General features: G+C 35.2%; 1 protein-coding gene across 4 annotated transcripts in view; it reads left to right on the top strand.

Annotated features, from left to right (window-relative positions):
• Positions 1-18,222, top strand: part of LOC145688404 (metal cation symporter ZIP14-like) — a 511,696-nt gene that overhangs the window by 397,939 nt on the left and 95,535 nt on the right. The window lies entirely within an intron of this gene.

Below are 18,222 nucleotides of genomic sequence, written 5' to 3'. Positions count from 1 at the left end.
GGAAACCAATGATATGCTTGAGGTTTGGGATACAACTTGTTTATGAAAGAAAAAGCTTACGAATTTGATTAACAATGTAATAAAAGTTTTAATGAGCAAATGAAAACAATAACAAAAAAATGTTTTCTAAAAAAAAATTAAGCAAGCTGAAGGTTAATATTGAATTTTGGGTTTTCTGACAACAAATGTTCAGAATAAGGCATAAGGCCTTAACACAAAAAGAAATCAATTTAAGTAAATTACCTCGGGGCTTTCTTTCTTGAACTATGTAGTGAATGAATTGTTATCATTAACCTGACACAAATAAACAAACTGTGGAATTGATGTTTATAACCAGTGCTAGATGCAATCTTACATTGTTTACATTCTATATAGAGCTTTCCTGATTTACATAGATATCATACCAAACTGGTTAAATTACAATTTTGCATTTGAAAAATACCTAATTATTTGACATCATATGCTAAGTATATAGTTTACGTTGATTAGCTGATTTATTTTGACTATAACCTTTTTAATATTTACGAGATTAAGATATTACATAGCTAGACGGAATTTTGAATATAATAACCTATATTTTATTCGGGTGAAAACTAAGTATTGAAATGATTTAAAATGAGTTAAACTAGTTGAAGTAAGTGGAAATGAGTTGAAGTAACTTGAACTAAAATAAAATAAATTGAGAAACAAGTCATGACTTTGATTTGAGATTTGTGGGAAGTATGAAAGAAGCATAGAATGATCCAAAGGAGTTAAATAAACCTACTGCCTGACTGCTAACCATTTCTAATTATTTAAATTAATAACTGAGAATGAGAATAAGTGCACTAAATATGCACTTTGACATTTACCTAACAAGCATACACTATCAAATACATAAAATCAATGAGCGTAGCATTACCATTTCGTTATGCATAAAGGCTACATATATATACTCATATTAACACAAGTAGAAAATTAATAGACACAAACATATATCGATATATATATATATATATATATATATATATATATATGTAAAATCATAAGTAAATACATGCATACATACATAAAAAATCAAATAACACATGAATATAAATAATAAATGTCAAGACGTCTCTCGAGATTTCTTTAATCTGAATATATTGAGTTTTTCATGATTTTCTCTTTATCATTAATAGGATTGGTATACGGCCGGACATTTTCATGTATTCCTCTAGTTTGTTCGTCTAGTTTATGCGCATAAACGTCTGATCGCTCGATTGTTAGAGGATCAGACTGACGTAATAATTGCGGCTTTACTTAGCCTACTTCGTATTTTTCATCTGTATTCTACCTGACTGTACTAATGTCGGTTCCGCTTTATTTATGGATTACGTATCTCCAACCAAGAAAATGATTAATTGCGAGACTAGTCGCATATACATCATAGTTACTAATTAATCCTTTAGCTCTCTTACGTAACATATATTTGATGACTCATTACAATATTATTTATTAGAGTTTTACTAATATATAGATCGAAATAGACTCATTTAGTACGTTCACTTCTATGCAAAATTACTTTACAAACACTATAATCTTTGGACAATTGAAGCAATGTCTTGAATATATTTTCTAGGAATATCTATTATGTCTTGTTCAAAATTATCTTAAAGTTCTCATATTACATGTACATAGTGCAGATGATGCATTTTTACTTCATACAAATTTCCATATGTTAAAGTAAATACTTCTTTCATCGTTAAAGGTCTACAACCCGTCATTCGATCTACTTTTAAATTAACTTTCTTTATATGTTATCAAAAAAAAATCTAAGCGACAAATAGAGAAATGACCTAAACTACTATCTCCTTAATAAAAACAACGACATATTCACTAAAGTCACAGAATATATATATATATAAGTATCATTTTAAAAAGTATCTCTATTTTTAATAAGCCTTGCTCAAAAAGAAAAAAAAAGTTCTAATTGTTTAGCAATTACAGTTCGAGTTGGAAAATCTTTTCTCCACGCGGTGTAAATACATTAACAGTTTTCAAATAGTTCCGACTTTATATCGCGAACGTCTTGCATTTTATTCAATGACGAAAATTTCCCTTTTGGAATCAACAAAAAATAATTTGGATGGGTCCTGCCTTTCGTCGTACACACTGCTCTCACCACCAAGCTCACAACACACATACAGATGTCCCTGCGTTTACTGGCTTCCTTCTTTCGTGAGAAGTGTCCTGGATTCGGAGTTCCTCTCTTCGATTCCCGCTGCGTCCTCCTCTCAAACTGGAAGGGGCGTCGCTCTTGGGCGTCTCCTGATCCATCAAGGTGGGGCTTCTGTTGGTCCATTTCTGATAGGATGCACTCTCACTAAAAGCACTTTCAGACGTCTCACTGCACCAACATCACTCTCGGTGTTAAAAGTGTAGTGTTACACGGATAAACAGTGTTTATTGTTTTTAAGCATTGTGTATAATACTTCAAAACTGATTATGTATGATTAAAACTAGTTCAAGTGCTTTCGGTGCGTATGTAGGTTATTCTAATTGTCTGTAATAGCTCGTGATTACGTTTATAAGTACGAAACTCTGTCACTCAAAAAAAACAATGTTTGTAGGCGTTTCGAGATCTATATATATATATATATATATATTAGCAGCGTTACAAAGTTTATATATATATATGTTTATATATATAAATATATTTTGAAGAAGATCAATGTGTAGGTTACTATGCTAAGGAAAGATTGTAATTTCGTACACTCGGCTTCGGTGAGTTTAGCCGCACATTGTTATTGTGAACTTAACTTTTGATTATGACTGTAGTGTGTGTGTAAGTTCCGGGTATGTTTTTGTGTTGCGGTGGTACGCTGTTTCCCGGTGAAGAATTATTTTACGACTCACTTGGAGTTTTGAATTTTTAGCCTGCCGAACTTTTTGGATACGCCTCTAACGGTGTCTTCGATTTCGTCTCTGCTCTCTTATTCGTTAAGTTATTTTGGTGTCCTAAATTTTGATTCTCTTGGTCTCCGCCTAGTTACGGTGTTCGGGCGTCGTTTCTCTAACGTACGTGCTTCCTTCAAATTTCACATGTTATATCGAAAATTTTTATGAGAGTTGATTTGGCTCCTAGTCGTCTCGTGCATGGTTTTGGACCATTTCACAGTTCTATGTTAAAATTTTATCTTGGTTCTGAGTGGCGACATATGGTCTATGCTGTGATTTTGACAAATTCGCAGAGATTATATTTCTACTTGGATTCTATTCAACGTGTTAGGACTTTATTATTTTTCTCAATTTCACAAAAAGATGCTAAAAGCTGTTTTGTTCTTCTTTCTTGCTTTCACGCCGGGAACTCTGCTGTGTGTGGTCTACGTATGTGGCTTAGGCAGTGGTATTGAGAGACAATGGAAGGGTCTTTCAACTGTCCTCGCCGCACGGACAGGTATACAGAAAAAAAATAAAACATCTTACTTCTCGGATAGTAAGGGAAAATAAAGAGAATGTTCTTTGGCTCTTTAAACAAACAAAAATGAAAATGAAAATTATATTCACTAATGTCCATAATTATACGCAAAATTGAATTTAAAAGATTTATTTAAAAATTAAATAAAAATGGTAATGATGCAACTGTCACACTTAAGTTTCATTTCCAGGGATGGTTCTGATCTAATGCTATAGGTCCACTCTTCCTGTGTCCTTGGTGACGAAGAGAGAGTTAATTCAGAGATAAAGAAAAAAATAAGATATGATGTAGACTTATTAAAATAGCTTGTGTATTATGATAACTTTCCTCTTAACGTTGTCATTGTTCACGCTTTTGGTCCATTTCAGTGACAGCTCTTGATGAAATTCTCATCCGTAAATCATTAAACTTTAATTGCTACTAGCTAAGGGAATACAACGTATCTAATGCATATAGTGATTATTGCAAGCATACAAGAATTGGTATATTAGGGTAGTGTTCTTCTTTTCATTTGGAGCGATAAGTGATTATGGGTAACCAGGGCAAAGGTGAACGCTGGGGCAAGAGTGAAAATGCTATTGACGAAGAAGTGGTAACATCGGTAAACAAACGAATGTTGAAAATTAGTTCGACATGACACATGTAGGAACGGAAGAGGAGGGGAGCCTGGAGCGTGCAGTGTGAAGAGCAGCAGAGTAGAAAGTTTGCTACAAAAGGAAAGAAGTAAAAGATTCGTCGTAAGTGTCACAGTTTATAATGTAGTTTCAGCGGAAGGCGCAAGATTGGAAATATTTCCTGGAAAAGCTGTATAAGATTTTATTTCTTATCAGTGGTACGCAAAAGAAAAAAGTGCTCTGGCGGGAGATGGCAGACAATAATTGGAAGATACCTGAAGCGGGGCAAGAGTGTACGGGGCAAGTCTGAACGTTCACACTTGCTGCTTGCTTTAAAGTTGGGTAAAGAAAATGTAGGAGCCAACATGTAACATTGAGTAAAAAACATTTTCAGAGGTAAGATAGAAGTTGGCGGCTATAGACTACTAACAAAACGTTTGATTTATCGTTTAAAATTTCGCAGGCCGAGTTGTTGAGCATATTTCATGTCGCACGAGAACACAAAAGAAGTAGAAATTCGCATCAAAGTAATCCACACTCATGGGTACGCCCACCCAATTCAGCTGTGAATTGTTTTCAGATACAACAAACGGTGAAATGAGGATTTCCTGTATCATATGCGAGTGGTCTCACGAATAATGTTCCAATCTTAATTAAAGGCAGTCTGTGTACGTGTATGACCACTGTGTGCACCGCAAGTAACATTTTTGTGAAGAATGTTGAACCGATTTCTCCTATTTTCATATTTTGTAATTATAACATGTATGACATACAGTATTGTAACATTTGTTGGCAGTTCCATTTGACACTAATCTGTTGGGTATTTTATAACTTCCTTAGTTCCATGTAACCAGTACATATATATCTATGATTCAATGCATTTTTTGGTGTTTATGCCTACGTTCCTATGTTTTGATTCTACTGTACATCGTTGCCCCAACCATTGTTTACTCTTACCCCACCATATGGGGCAAGAGTACAAAATTTTTCCTTCGTCAAAACTATGTTATTCCTCTGTATCCTCTGCTTGATTTGCCGCAATTAAACTGCGTATGTTATTAGAGATAACAGGCTTTCACATAGAGAACATATTGCATTTTTGTCTGTCACCATTCCACCGCAATTCTTTGATTTACAAAAAGTGTTCACTGTTGCCCTGGTTACCCTTATATTTTACCAATGGGGGTAGCGTTCCTCGGAAGTCATCCCTGTTTTATTGTAAGGAGTGGGTTTCCTCCGTTAACTTGTTGCTAAGTTGTATATAGGAGCTCAGTATGTGAGCAACCATAATGTTTGAAATTACTTTAGCTACACTATAGCCAAGTAAGTACGTACACTCATGTCCAAAATTCTTGTCGCCTGTCTATAAATATGTTGTTGTAGGAATATCATTTGGCAACGAGTTCGGCCGGTATTTCTTATAATGTTAGTATGTGTATAATCGGCAAAGACATGTATGTGGCAAATTTCATGTCACAAGAGCAGTAAATAAGAACAATAAAACGAAAATAAAACTTTCTTGCCTATTTAGCAACATTTTGTTTTACTCATTCTAATTTGCATATTTATAATTCTTTTGCTATGAAATTTCCCACAAATATACATTTCCAGATTACACATATAGTATCAGTATTAAAAGTATCCTGCAAAATCATTATCAAATTATATTCTACAAAAAGAAAGTTATAGATATGCGACAATCATTTTGGACATGAGTGTACATCTATGAAGTTAATAAATTCAACATTAATGCAATACGTCTTGTTGCATACGTTGGGGTTATACAGTTAGTCATTATATATCTCTACAATACAACTTTATTGTACAGAGTTGCGAGTTTGATTCCTGGTCATATCCGTTGTATTATTTTAGTATTACTTATTTTCTTGCCACTCTCATTGCTCTCACTTACCTATAGGAATGATACCGAAGCCAGCATGGAGAGCGAACATATGATATGCTAGTTTATTAAGGTAAAACCTTCATATGTGATTTACTCCACTTCTTTCCAGCTAACTTTTATTACGTGCTTTCTAAGTAGTTTATGTTAGGAGATAGAACTTAGGGTCATGATATAAACGTATAACATTATTTTACATTAATGTCACAACTGTAGCACGATGAAGTATTTACTTCTGTCATTTTTACAATATTGAAACATATTTTCGACTGCATTAGATTGTGTTTAGAGAGATAATTATAAACATCATACTTTTCTCAATCCAACATTACAGCAGTGTTGGGTAAGTTATTTGTAAAACTGTAACGCGTTACAAGTTACTTAACTTTCTTTTAAATGTAACGCGTTACTTGCCCCAAAAAGTAACTATTACTTTATTTCAAAAGTAACGCGTTACTAACGCGTTACTTTTAGGTCTGGAATTTGAATATGTAAAAAAAAAACATTATTTCAATTTTCCGTACTACTATTAGTACCACTATTATATTATTATTATTATTATTATTATTATTATTATTATTATTATTATTATTATTATTGCACGTTCTGAATCGCTTTATTTAAATGCAAGGACAAATATTTACTTGACAGCTATATGAACATTTTCATATAATGTAACATTGACTAAAATGCCATACTGCGTTACTCGTAGGGATGGCCACGAGCGAGTTTTCTTTGAAACTCGATTCGACTAGAAACAGACATCTTTGAGCTCGACTCGAGAACTCGGCTCGAATAATTTCCTCCAACTCGACTCGAATTTGGGTTGAGTTTCGAGTCGAGTCGAGCCAAATCCGGTGTGTAGTTTCGAGTACTCTCTTCAAGTATTTTACATAGACAATATAATTATTATTAATGATACTACTACTGCTACTACTACTACTACTACTTGTATTATTATTATTATTATTATTATTATTATTATTATTATTATTATTATTATTATTATTATTATTATTACAACACTGTGTATAAACATGAAAGATAGGCGGTTTGTATTTGAATACTAAAAATCTAGTTGATTGCCAACCTCGGTAGTCGTGAAATCTGAGAGTTCACGAGCTTCTGAATTTGGATTGAGAGTCTAGGTTGAGTATTCGGGCTCGAGCCAAACACTGTTAAATACTGTAGGACACTGGCCAAATATCTTTAGAACTACTCGGCCCGGGTTTAGAATTGTCAACAAATCGAGCAACTCGACTCACAGCTCATTCACTATCGATCTGAACCGAGAAGCGAGCCGAGCCAACAGCTTACTTAACCGAGTCGTCTAAAGCCCTTGGCTCCGTTGAGCCGAACCGAGCAGATGGCTCATCCCAACCAAGTCAGCTCGAGCCGACGGTTCACCCCAAATGAGCCGGCTCGAGCCATCGGCTCAGTTGGTCTGTGCCGAGCTGAGCTTGTTATTAAAAAATCTCTTGTGGTCTCGCTATTGAGACGAGACGAAATGCGAGCGGTGTCCCCTCTCGTAAGCAACACAAAAGTATTCCACATTACTGCTGGGCTTACATTTCTCTTGGCTTTCGGTTTCCAGTGTAATCAAACCATGATTTCAAAACGAGTTAAAACGAGCGAGCAATTTATCAAACACGACTCAACTAGAAACTCGACACCGAAACTAGTGAATCGGCTCGGAAGTCGACTGGAGAACATTACCTTTGACTCGACTTGAATTCGAGTCGAATTTTCGCTTCATTCCTGCCCATCCCCATGCGTTAGAAAAAAATGGTAGCTTATTATTATTCTGATAAACTAATTATATAATAATAAATGTTGTAATGTAAAATTTAAAAATACAGAATATAGAGAAACATTACAAGTAACAAAATTAAAACACAGGCACTGAATGTAGATCAAAACTTGCCAATAGTCTAACTAAAATTTATTCATGCTTTTTAAAGCTAGTTGTTCCAAACTCTATAATCAACGGGACTTTAGGATATGCAAACTGATCTAAAAGAACCCTAATATTACATACCACCAACATTACATCAACAAAGTAAGCCTGCTCATCAGAACACAGTTTATTCATATTAACTCCATACTGTATATCGTTAATTATGGCACTCTAATTATTGATAAATATTTTCCGCCGGGACACAACTTTACTTTTAAAATCTGTCCACCATCATCTTCAGCTTTTAAGAAATAGTATTCTTTCAAATGTTCGAACAATAAAATATTTTAATTATTCATCTTTCTAAAAGTAACACCAATGAAAGTAAAATAGACAACCGCTACAATTGCACTCATAGTTCACTCACTGAATGTATTGATTTGGAGCTATCAAAACCTACGACAAAATCTTCCAAATGCTTGCAATTAGTACACGTGATTTCCCTTAGGCTGTCCTCATCTTCCAAGAACAGCAAGTGGCACTATGATCTTGTCTGTTTCTTTGTGTCGGTGACTGACTGTCGGTCACTGACTTACGTAGTTCATGTCCCATTCTTCCATTTTGAAAAATTCACTAAGGAAAGAAACATTTGTTTCCGAAAAAAAATACATATATTGTAGTTACTCATCCGAAATGTAACGCGAAAAATGTAACCCAAACTAGGTACGTTACTTATTTTTTAACGCGTTACCGTTACAGTTACTTTGGAAAAAATGGAACGCGTTACTAGCAAACGTTACTTAACGCGTTACTTGCATTACGTTACTTCCCAAGACTGCATTACAATAAAGCAATAATTTCTGCAGACAATATAATATTTAGATTTTTCTAAAACGTTAAGGCATCTTCATTCTTCTCCCTTCTTTTCCGTTAAAACCAGTGGCGGCTCGTGTTACTTACACTTAGGAGGGCTGCATAAAATAAAACACCTTATTTAGAAATTAATTCCATACGATGGTCATTCCTTATAGTAAACTTTTCGATAATTTTATCATTGAAGTTAGGGATCTTTTCAAACATTTCTTTTTCTATTGATAGCATGGCAAGTGCCGTTAACCATTCTTCTTTCATTGTATTTCTTAGAAAAGTTTTCACTCTTTTAAGGGTAGAAGAGCATCATTCAGGTTCACTTCTAGTTTGGGGCAGCGTTATGAATATTTTCAAAAGTTTTAGCTCTTCAGAAAAAGTGGAAGCAAGACTGTTGCTTATAATTAGTGTTTCTTCCAGACATGTTTTTAGGGTGGCACTGCCCCCTGGAGCTCTGAGAGTGCCCCCCCGGAGGAGACCAAAATATTACGTCTATAAGATAATAATAAATAGAATAGTACCAGCAGTGCCCCCCGGAATACGAAGTGTGCCCCCACGGAACATAGTTTCTGAAAGAAACACTGCTTATAATATACTGAAGGAAATTCACAACACCACCAAGTTTCCTGATCTCTTCTCTTGCACAAACTACACTAAGTTCAGTTCACAGAGTTTGAAATAAAATGAAATGAAATCTTTGAGTTTTACGTCCCACGTTTATGCCGGTTAGGCTAAAGGAGACGGTGATGATGAGTAATGAATGAAATGGTGAAATGAAGAAAGTGGGAGAACCCCGAGAAAACCCACGCACACGGTGTTTGTCCACCACAAAGTTCACTTGGCGGAGGCTGGGATCGAACCCGGGACCCCTAGCACTTCACAGAGTTTATCAAAAGCAGGAAAGAGCTCTGTACATTTATTGAAGATTTTTTTCGGAAAACGAAACTCTAAATTGAACGAAATTAGATTTCTGCAGAAGTGAAGATATAGATAAATGGTCTGTATAGTGGAAGCGCAGGTTTACTTGGTTTAAAATAACATCACATTTCTTTGGGTGCGTCTGCTCTTGACTGTATATTTGAAACAATTATCTTTTGTTTTTGATTTTACGTTTCGGTATCAACTAGTCCTATTGATTCCCTGATTTTATTAATTTCAGTAGTGAAAGCAGATAAGTATGACTGAACTTTTGCTGCATCTATATGATGACTATGTGATGGTTATATAGAATATCTAGATGTTGCGTAACTAAGAAAAAATTCTTCATTCAATAAGCATTAGGGTATATCTCTCTCACTACAAGGCAGACGCTTCATTTATTGTTGTAGTGCTTGAGGTCTCGGATTCTGAGAAAATTTGGAAACATTCTTTTAGTTCTTCCTGCTTTTTATATACCACATTAACAGTCCTAGATTTAAAATTTCATCTGGGTATCCGCTTTGTAAAACAAGAATCTAAAACTGCTGTTCTGTTATGAGAGCGAGAAGAAAACCGGGATAGCAGAACGATTAGAAAAAAAGTATTCTGGCTTTAGTGTTTTGTCTCGTAGCTCTCTCCATTACAAAATTTAATTGATGACCAAAACAGTGCACAAAATAAGCATTAGGATACACCTCTTTCACTGTTGCTTCGACTTAATTTATAGCCCCACTCACTACAGGTGCGCCATCATGGCTTTGGCTAATAACAAGGCCACTCATAAGAACGAAACACACCACTCTAAAAGAACTTTAAAAATAAAAATATATAATTCTATAGTTTCATATCTCATAGATTTTTTTCACTTGTATTTTGGAAACACTGATACAGAAGATAAAAATCACACGTAACACCAGATTACTCGCACGACACCACGCAAAGGGTGACATCCAGAAGTCCTAAAGTGCAGAAGTCCTAAAATGCAGAAGTCCTAAAAATATGGGCACTAGACCTAAATTTTAGGACTTCTGCACTTTAGGACTTCTGCACTTTAGGACTTCTGCATTTTAGGACTTCTGCACTTTAGGACTTCTGCATTTTAGGACTTCTGCACTTTAGGACTTCTGCATTTTAGGACTTCTGCACTTTAGGACTTCTGCCTTTTAGGACTTCTGCCGTTTAGGACTTGTGCCTTTATCATTCACTTGCTTTAGTTCTGAAATTCGCCACCCCCACACGAAATTGGGACGATGCAGCAACTAGTTGGCAATAATGTTACGAACGTATCTAATTCCAACAGTAACAGCTATATTTGTACTACTAAGATCGTTATTATCACTATTTGTTCTGCACTTATACACGAATTACATAATAAGGAGTGCGATTTAAGTTAAGGTTACTGGCAAAAAGCACGCATAAAACGAAAGTCACTCGTTCGATCTCAATGAAAGTTTCACCCTTTGCTTGTCCTAGTATGTTACGAGTGTATGCTAAGTGTGAGCGCGTAAACATAAACGGGAAGTAAATGACAGACGAACAGGGCAAGGCTGTCCGCGGGAGGCTTATCCAATTTTACGAGAACCAGTGCACATCTGATTTTACGGCTGCTTTAAACCATTTTAAGTGCGAATATCCTTATAGTACAGTGCATAGAATGTTCAAAAATTATGTGGAGACTGGTGAAGCATCACGAAAGAAGAAATTTGGTTGCTCAATTTCAAAATGCACACAAAAAGTGAAAACTTTGATTAGTCGAGAACTCTTGAAGAACCCTAACTTGTCAAACCGTTTTTTAAGGACAAAAATATCAAATTTCTGAATTCAGTGTAAGGAAAATCAAGAAAGAATACGGATTCAAGATTAAAAATTTAAAAGTGCACCATTTTATGCAGACGAACAGAAGAAGCGCGCTAAGATCAACTGCCTCAAACTCTCCGACAAGAAGTTCGCAAACAAGATTGTGATAATTGATTATGAAACTTACTATTACCAAACCTTAGCGTTCGCACCTGTTTCCAAGTATGTATAGTACATTGGTAAACGTCAAGTTAATCCTAGCAAGTTCGTGAATCCTAAAGACAGGTATACGAAAAAGTTTTTGATCTGGCAAGCGATCGCGGCTAAAGGTAAAGTTTCGTCTGCTCTTGTTCGAAGTGGGACAACCAACGGTGACCAATATTTAGAGTACATTGAAAAGGTTTTCTCTATGGATACAAAAAGAGTTCACTGGACATGAAATTGTGTTTTGGCTCGATATAGCATCCTCGCATTATGTGAAAAAAGTGCGAGACGCGCTTACTGATGCTGGCATCGGGTTTGTCGATAAAAACGAAAATGCGTCAGAACTTCCTCAGGCTAGAAGCATTGAGCATTTTTGGGCTCTAGTTAAACTCGAAATGGCTAAAAAGCTTACTTTCATCAAGGATGTGAAAGATATGCAAAACAAAGTGGTCGGAAATATCAAAAGAAGTGCCAAAAGTAGTGGACAAGCGCTTTTCCAGAAGTTCCTGTTCAAGCTTCGAGAAATTGGCCGCAAGGGGGTCTACAGCGTCAAATAGTAAACTACTTCTTTTTTCAGATATCATTTGTTTATTATATTAAAATGCGTTGTCATTTCTGAAGAAATAAAAAAAGTTATTACAAAAATTCAAAGTTCCCTTAACTTAAATCGCACTCCTTACAACCTATTTCATTCTAAGAATTAATTACATAATTTGTTAAGAAATTCGTTTCTTTCGAATGGAGATACGAGAATCCCAAGACAAATTCCTAAAACAAGAATAAATAAATAAATAAATAATAAAAAAATGTTTAAAAAGAATATTTTACCAGACTTCTGAAACCAAGCAAACATTCAGAATTGCAATATATACTGTGCGGAGCGTATTTTATTAAGAGTAGGACAAAAATCCACCAAAGTTTACTTAATTAGGACAAAAGCACACTAGACATTTCACGAGTGAACATTAAATACCAACTGTATACATAAAGAACGCAGTAAATTTAAAATTGAGCAAAGAACATTTATTATGCAATACAGTGGGTGACATTAATAAGTCTTAAATGGCACAAGTCCTAAAAATATAGGCATTAGACCTAAATTTTAGGTCCTGTGCCATTTTTGCAGAAATTACTACATAGTCATTTAGGGGTGTAGCCTGCAAATTTTTCTAGGGGAGCATGATTTTTATATATTAAAAGCAAATCAAAAGTTTATTTCCAGATTACGAAAGCTTCAATAAGACAATAAATGTATACATATTACACATGTACACAAATACATAATATTATTATATTTCCAGTTAGTTCCTTTTTGAAACCTGGACCTTGGCAGAGCGTAAATTTAAAATCACAGCTTGTGGGAAATGTACGAATCAGGTAGTTATAAGAAATCGGAAACTGTTCATGGAAATCCATTTGTTTGACTGTATTTATCTTCTGTACTCTTATATAAAAGAGTAAAGATGAGTGATTTTTTGGGCATACTACTACAAGTAGAGTCGTTAAATTTTAATTATAAAATATAATTTTCTTATGAAAGCAGGACATAAGAAAGAATTTTTGGAAATAAGTATCGTAAAACGGGCGGGGCAAGATTTTTTTAAAGGGTAGTTTCTGAAGCTAGTAAAATGAAACTTGGCATATAATCTTTCCTGTTAAAAAAAAAAACTGAAAATTGAACACATAAAAAGGAAAGAGCAAAGGGAGCACTTTTTAAATGTTCGAATTCCCCATTACTTACTCAGAAAATATGTAAATAAATTAAGGAAGGATTTGTTTTAGCTAGATGCGTGAAACTCGGTATTTGAACTTTTAACTAAAAGTAATAAAATACTATATGTTTCAGTATCTTGAAAATTACACTTCTAAGGGGAAGGAGGGTCAATTTCTATAATATTAAAATATCCCACTGCTTATAAGATTTGGGCAGAAAACTCTTTTCCTTTAGGCCTCGGTTATTCCAGTTAAGCAAATGAGAGTACAAAGTGGCTAATTAATTAGGTTCTTTTAATTATTTTAACATGTTGACGTAGTTTAATTCTTTTAAAACTGTATTCTTTCACATTCTATTATAAACATCCTTCATTTGCTGTAATTATTAAACACGTTTAAGAACAAAAGAGTAACTCATAATAGAAACAATTTCTGCAGGAACAACTGGTAGGATTCAGCCTCTTGTTGTGTTCTTTAGGCCGTTAAAAATTTTATTGAGACATTTTTCTGACACTGTCCTTCTCTACAACTATAACATGAATTTACATCTCCGTAATAATATAATTAAGATCTCATCACTGATTCATAATCAGTTTTCTTATTGGGTATGCATGATATAAAAGCGGTTATTGGAAGAAAAACCATCTGTGTTTGAAAATTTTCTTTCAAAGATTGTACAGCATTTTGCGATTTGTGCACAGTTATTGCCGTAATAAGGTGTGTGTGGTGTACACAATGTTTATGCATCACACACTTTTTTACTATATATCATTACCGTAAAACGTTTTCCCAATCAATTAATAATTATAACATTTGAGGATATAAGAAGTTCTGACATAGAGTGAAGCGAGGGGACTCACTATAAATAAGTAACCCTTGCCAATTACAGAAACATTTAATTTTTATTTTATTTATTAATTTATATATTCTACTTCGTGAATTTATTTCTCCCTAACGAATAATTTTCATTTTGAAGAGTGGACGTTTCGGTGTAAACATTAGAACTTTTACACCGAACCAGCCTCACCTTAACCGGCGAACGTCCTTACACCGAGCAATCCGTACACCGAAACGCCCTGCACCAAAACGTCTTACACCGAAACAGCCGTATCCCAGGAGTAGTTAATTACGAATATGACAATTATTTGCTACAGAAAGACTTCTGTATAAGAAATATATGTGTAAAAATAATTTACTTCAAAACAACACAAGGAAAGCAAAATTTATGACGTACATAACTAAAACACAATATTATGTTACGAATATGAAGTCAATGGTGTGGAAATAGAGAAAAACAGACATTATGAAAGATCTGGGAATCACATTTGGTAGAAAGTTAAAATTTTGTCAACATAGAAATATATCATGGAAAGAGTAAGAAAAGACAATAGGCTTCATTTATTTATTTATTTATTTATTATTTCAGAACGATAGAATATGTATTTATACAAATAACTTGTAAGAACTAAGGCTCTGTAATATGAAACAGTATATCTAAAACTTGACTAACAGATTGACAGTATTCTTCTTACGGACGCGATGGTAGCGCCACAAGAGATTTTTAGGACTTCTGCACTTTAGGACTTCTGCACTTTAGGACTTCTGCCTCGGTATGATTTTTAGGACTTCTGCCTTTTAGGACTTCTGCATTTTAGGACTTCTGCACTTTAGGACTTCTGCACTTTAGGACTTCTGCATTTTAGGACTTCTGCACTTTAGGACTTCTGCACTTTAGGACTTCTGCCATTTAGGACTTGTGCCGCGAAATAATTTTTAGGACTTGTGCATTTTAGGTCTAATGCCGTTTAGGACTTCTGCATTTTAGGACTTCTGCCATTTAGGACTTCTGCCGCGTCCCCCACGCAAATACTGAAAGAATTAAAGAATTAAATATAATCGCATTTTCAAAGAATTAAATATAATCGAATATTGCACAGAATAAATCAGCTGCCTACTATAAACATCCCGCCAGCAGACAAACAAACAAACCCCAAACAACATAAGTATACTCAACGTTGCTAACCAAAGAAGCTAAAGTCAGAAACTAAAGTTTTTGGATGGAATTCGCCAGAGGATATTTCCCTGGAGTTGGCAAGCCTGAATATACGTACTCATCGTTGATCAGAGCAGACGAACAGAAAATGAGAAGGGCGCGCTTGCGCAAACTGTTAAGCACTCGAAAGGACTGCATGTAAAGCAGTCCACACGTTACCAGTAAAGACATGCTAAAAAGAGGAGGAAGTGGAATCATAGCATCGTAAGAAAGGCCAAGCGAGATTGTACTGGCAGTCCCAGGGAGTGAAGCGGAACAACAAATTTGCTTCTAAGAGGTGAAAAATTGAACAACAAAACGCGCGTAAAAAGTGCAATATATAAAGATTGATTATTAAGTCACGAATCGGAAGTATGGAATTACGTTAAGGGGGCTGCAGTCCTGCAGCCTTCCCCCACGGGCCGCCACTGGTTAAAACTTCATTTAGATACGATTGACTGTAAATGAGAGTAAGAAAAAATCAAATTTTATGAGGAATAAGTAAATTATAAATTATTGTTGATGATATAATAATCCTAGAGTTTAACACAATAATTATATTAGAATTCAATCAACAGTTATATTGGCGAACCACAAAGTTGAAATAGATGCATTAGAAACACAAAGTTGAAACTGCATATTAATATAATTATATTGTCCATATAAACTTTACATTTTTACATATAATTTCCGTTTGAGTTGAGTTGATTTTAGTTTAGCGTCCCTTTCAGCAGCGAGGCTATATGAGACGTGGACCTACTGATTAATGTGGAATCCGAACCACATGAGCTCCCGCCGGGAATCGAACCCGGGTCTCCCACGCCAAAGGCGCGTACGCTAACCGCTTAGCCACGAGGGAGCTCAATTTCCGTTTGAATTGTTACCCAAAGTGTTCCTTTTATTGTTCTTTAAGTAGGAGCTTACTGGGTAACAAACTCTTTGATTCGAAATGCAAAGGGCATTACGGAGAGAGCTAATAACTGTTCGTAATATATCAAGCAAGTCTACCAATCTTTTGATGGTAAAACAGTGCGAGACAGCTGGCTCTTTTCTCAGTCACAGTAATAAACATCTGCTACAGAGATTTTATACTCAGGACTGGCTCAAAACCCATGTGAAATATGCGGCCGAATAGGGTACCGAGGCTAAGAAGCGCTCGCAACAATGTGAGAGGGCGCTGGCGCTTGACACTTACATCCTTATACTTGAAAGAATTATGTGTTACATTAAATATTTTATGTTTACAGTTATTTTATTGCGCATAATTTAGGCCTACAAAATATGTATTAACTAACCATCATTCCTGAGTGGACCGGGACCAGAGAGACATGTATGGAGAAACTTTTACTTGAGCTTATCTCCTTTGATTTATTACCCATGGGTAGTCAGAATGAACCATTGGCATGTCTTCAAGTTCACAGGTGGAGTAAAACCAAGATGGTGGCCAAAACCCAATATGACAGCCACTCGGTCACGCTGGTTTTGTGTTTCCCTCTGTAAAGTGGAACTGACTGCAGATATAAAGGCATTACACAATAACAGAAACATTCAGATAGTGCCAGGTCTACCAAAGAACTTTGGTTTGTTTCTCAACGTTGAGCTGTTTGAGGTTTTCGATTTAAAAATGTCAAGCAAGAACAAGTTCAAATTAAACTCTAATTACATATCGTACATTAGATCACATTAATATATTATTAAATACCCAATGCAAACTTTCTTTTAGTATCATCAAGTTAACACTGCGTTGGTCGCGCCCCCCACCGTTACGTGAGTGGTCGCGCGTTCTACTATTGTAGAACATCAGTATTTTTCTATAGTGTTATGACTTTTAGCAATATTCGATCTTGTGTATGTTAATTATATTCTTATACAGGTTTTAAAATATTTTTAAATTATTTTATTTGATTAATACGAGAATATTAACAAAAATAAGCATTAGGTATATCTTATTTAACATATTAACAATTTCGAACGAAAGATCTAATAAATGTTTAGGTGTAAGTTGAAATAACAGCATAAACCTTCTTCTATGATAGATAATACAGGTAGAATGATTTCATGTAATCTTTTTGAATGATTGTGTACTCCAAGCAATCGTCACACAGGCTTTTCTGGTTGTCTGGGCACACCCCTCTCTGGAATTTTCCAAATTTTTTTTTCTTGTTGAGTTGTTGCGAGAACGGCCTCAAAAGAAACATTTTCCTATCCCGAAAGCTCTGTCTTGTGGTGATGGAACACCCTTGCTGAAGCCAAGCAGAAGTTTCCCTCTGTGTCGAAGCTGTTTGGCAAGGATTCCATGGTTTTTCACTGGTTTTATCAACTCAAAGTTAGATCCTGTAGAACGTTCTTACGTCTGGCATTCTCATCGTTCTTATTTGCTCTAAATGTATTAAGAGCATTAACACCATGTACGCTCATCATCAATTAGGCATGAACATAATGTCTTGTGGGCCAAGCCTACGAAAAGCTGGTATTATATTCAAATTGGGAGTTCGTGAGTTTCTTGGCGTTATGGGATCTACATACCAGCGAGATGGTTCCAAATTTCTTTCCCTACCGATATAAAACGCACGTATGTCGAGAGAAGGTAGTTTAGCAGGACCCGTGACTTCAACACTGGCTTATACTATACAATGTTTTCTTCTTCCTACGGTATAATGTCTGGTACATCTTCGGTATCACTGCACTCAACTGTTTATTCAACAAAATCTTCCTCTAGCTCCTTCACATCTTCGATCCCAAATACACTTTCATAGTCACTTTCTGCCTCCTCTAACCAGAGAAGCACCTGTTCTCTGTTATGTTCTGACATTCCAAATATATACAATCACGTATTCGACA

Source organism: Thermobia domestica, chromosome 6 (assembly GCF_964235325.1).
Source record: "Thermobia domestica chromosome 6, izTheDome1.hap1.1, whole genome shotgun sequence".
NCBI classification, from domain to species: Eukaryota; Metazoa; Arthropoda; class Insecta; order Zygentoma; family Lepismatidae; genus Thermobia; species Thermobia domestica.
The sequence above is the reverse complement of the archived record's forward strand: the minus strand, read 5'-3'. Positions and strand labels throughout refer to the sequence as shown.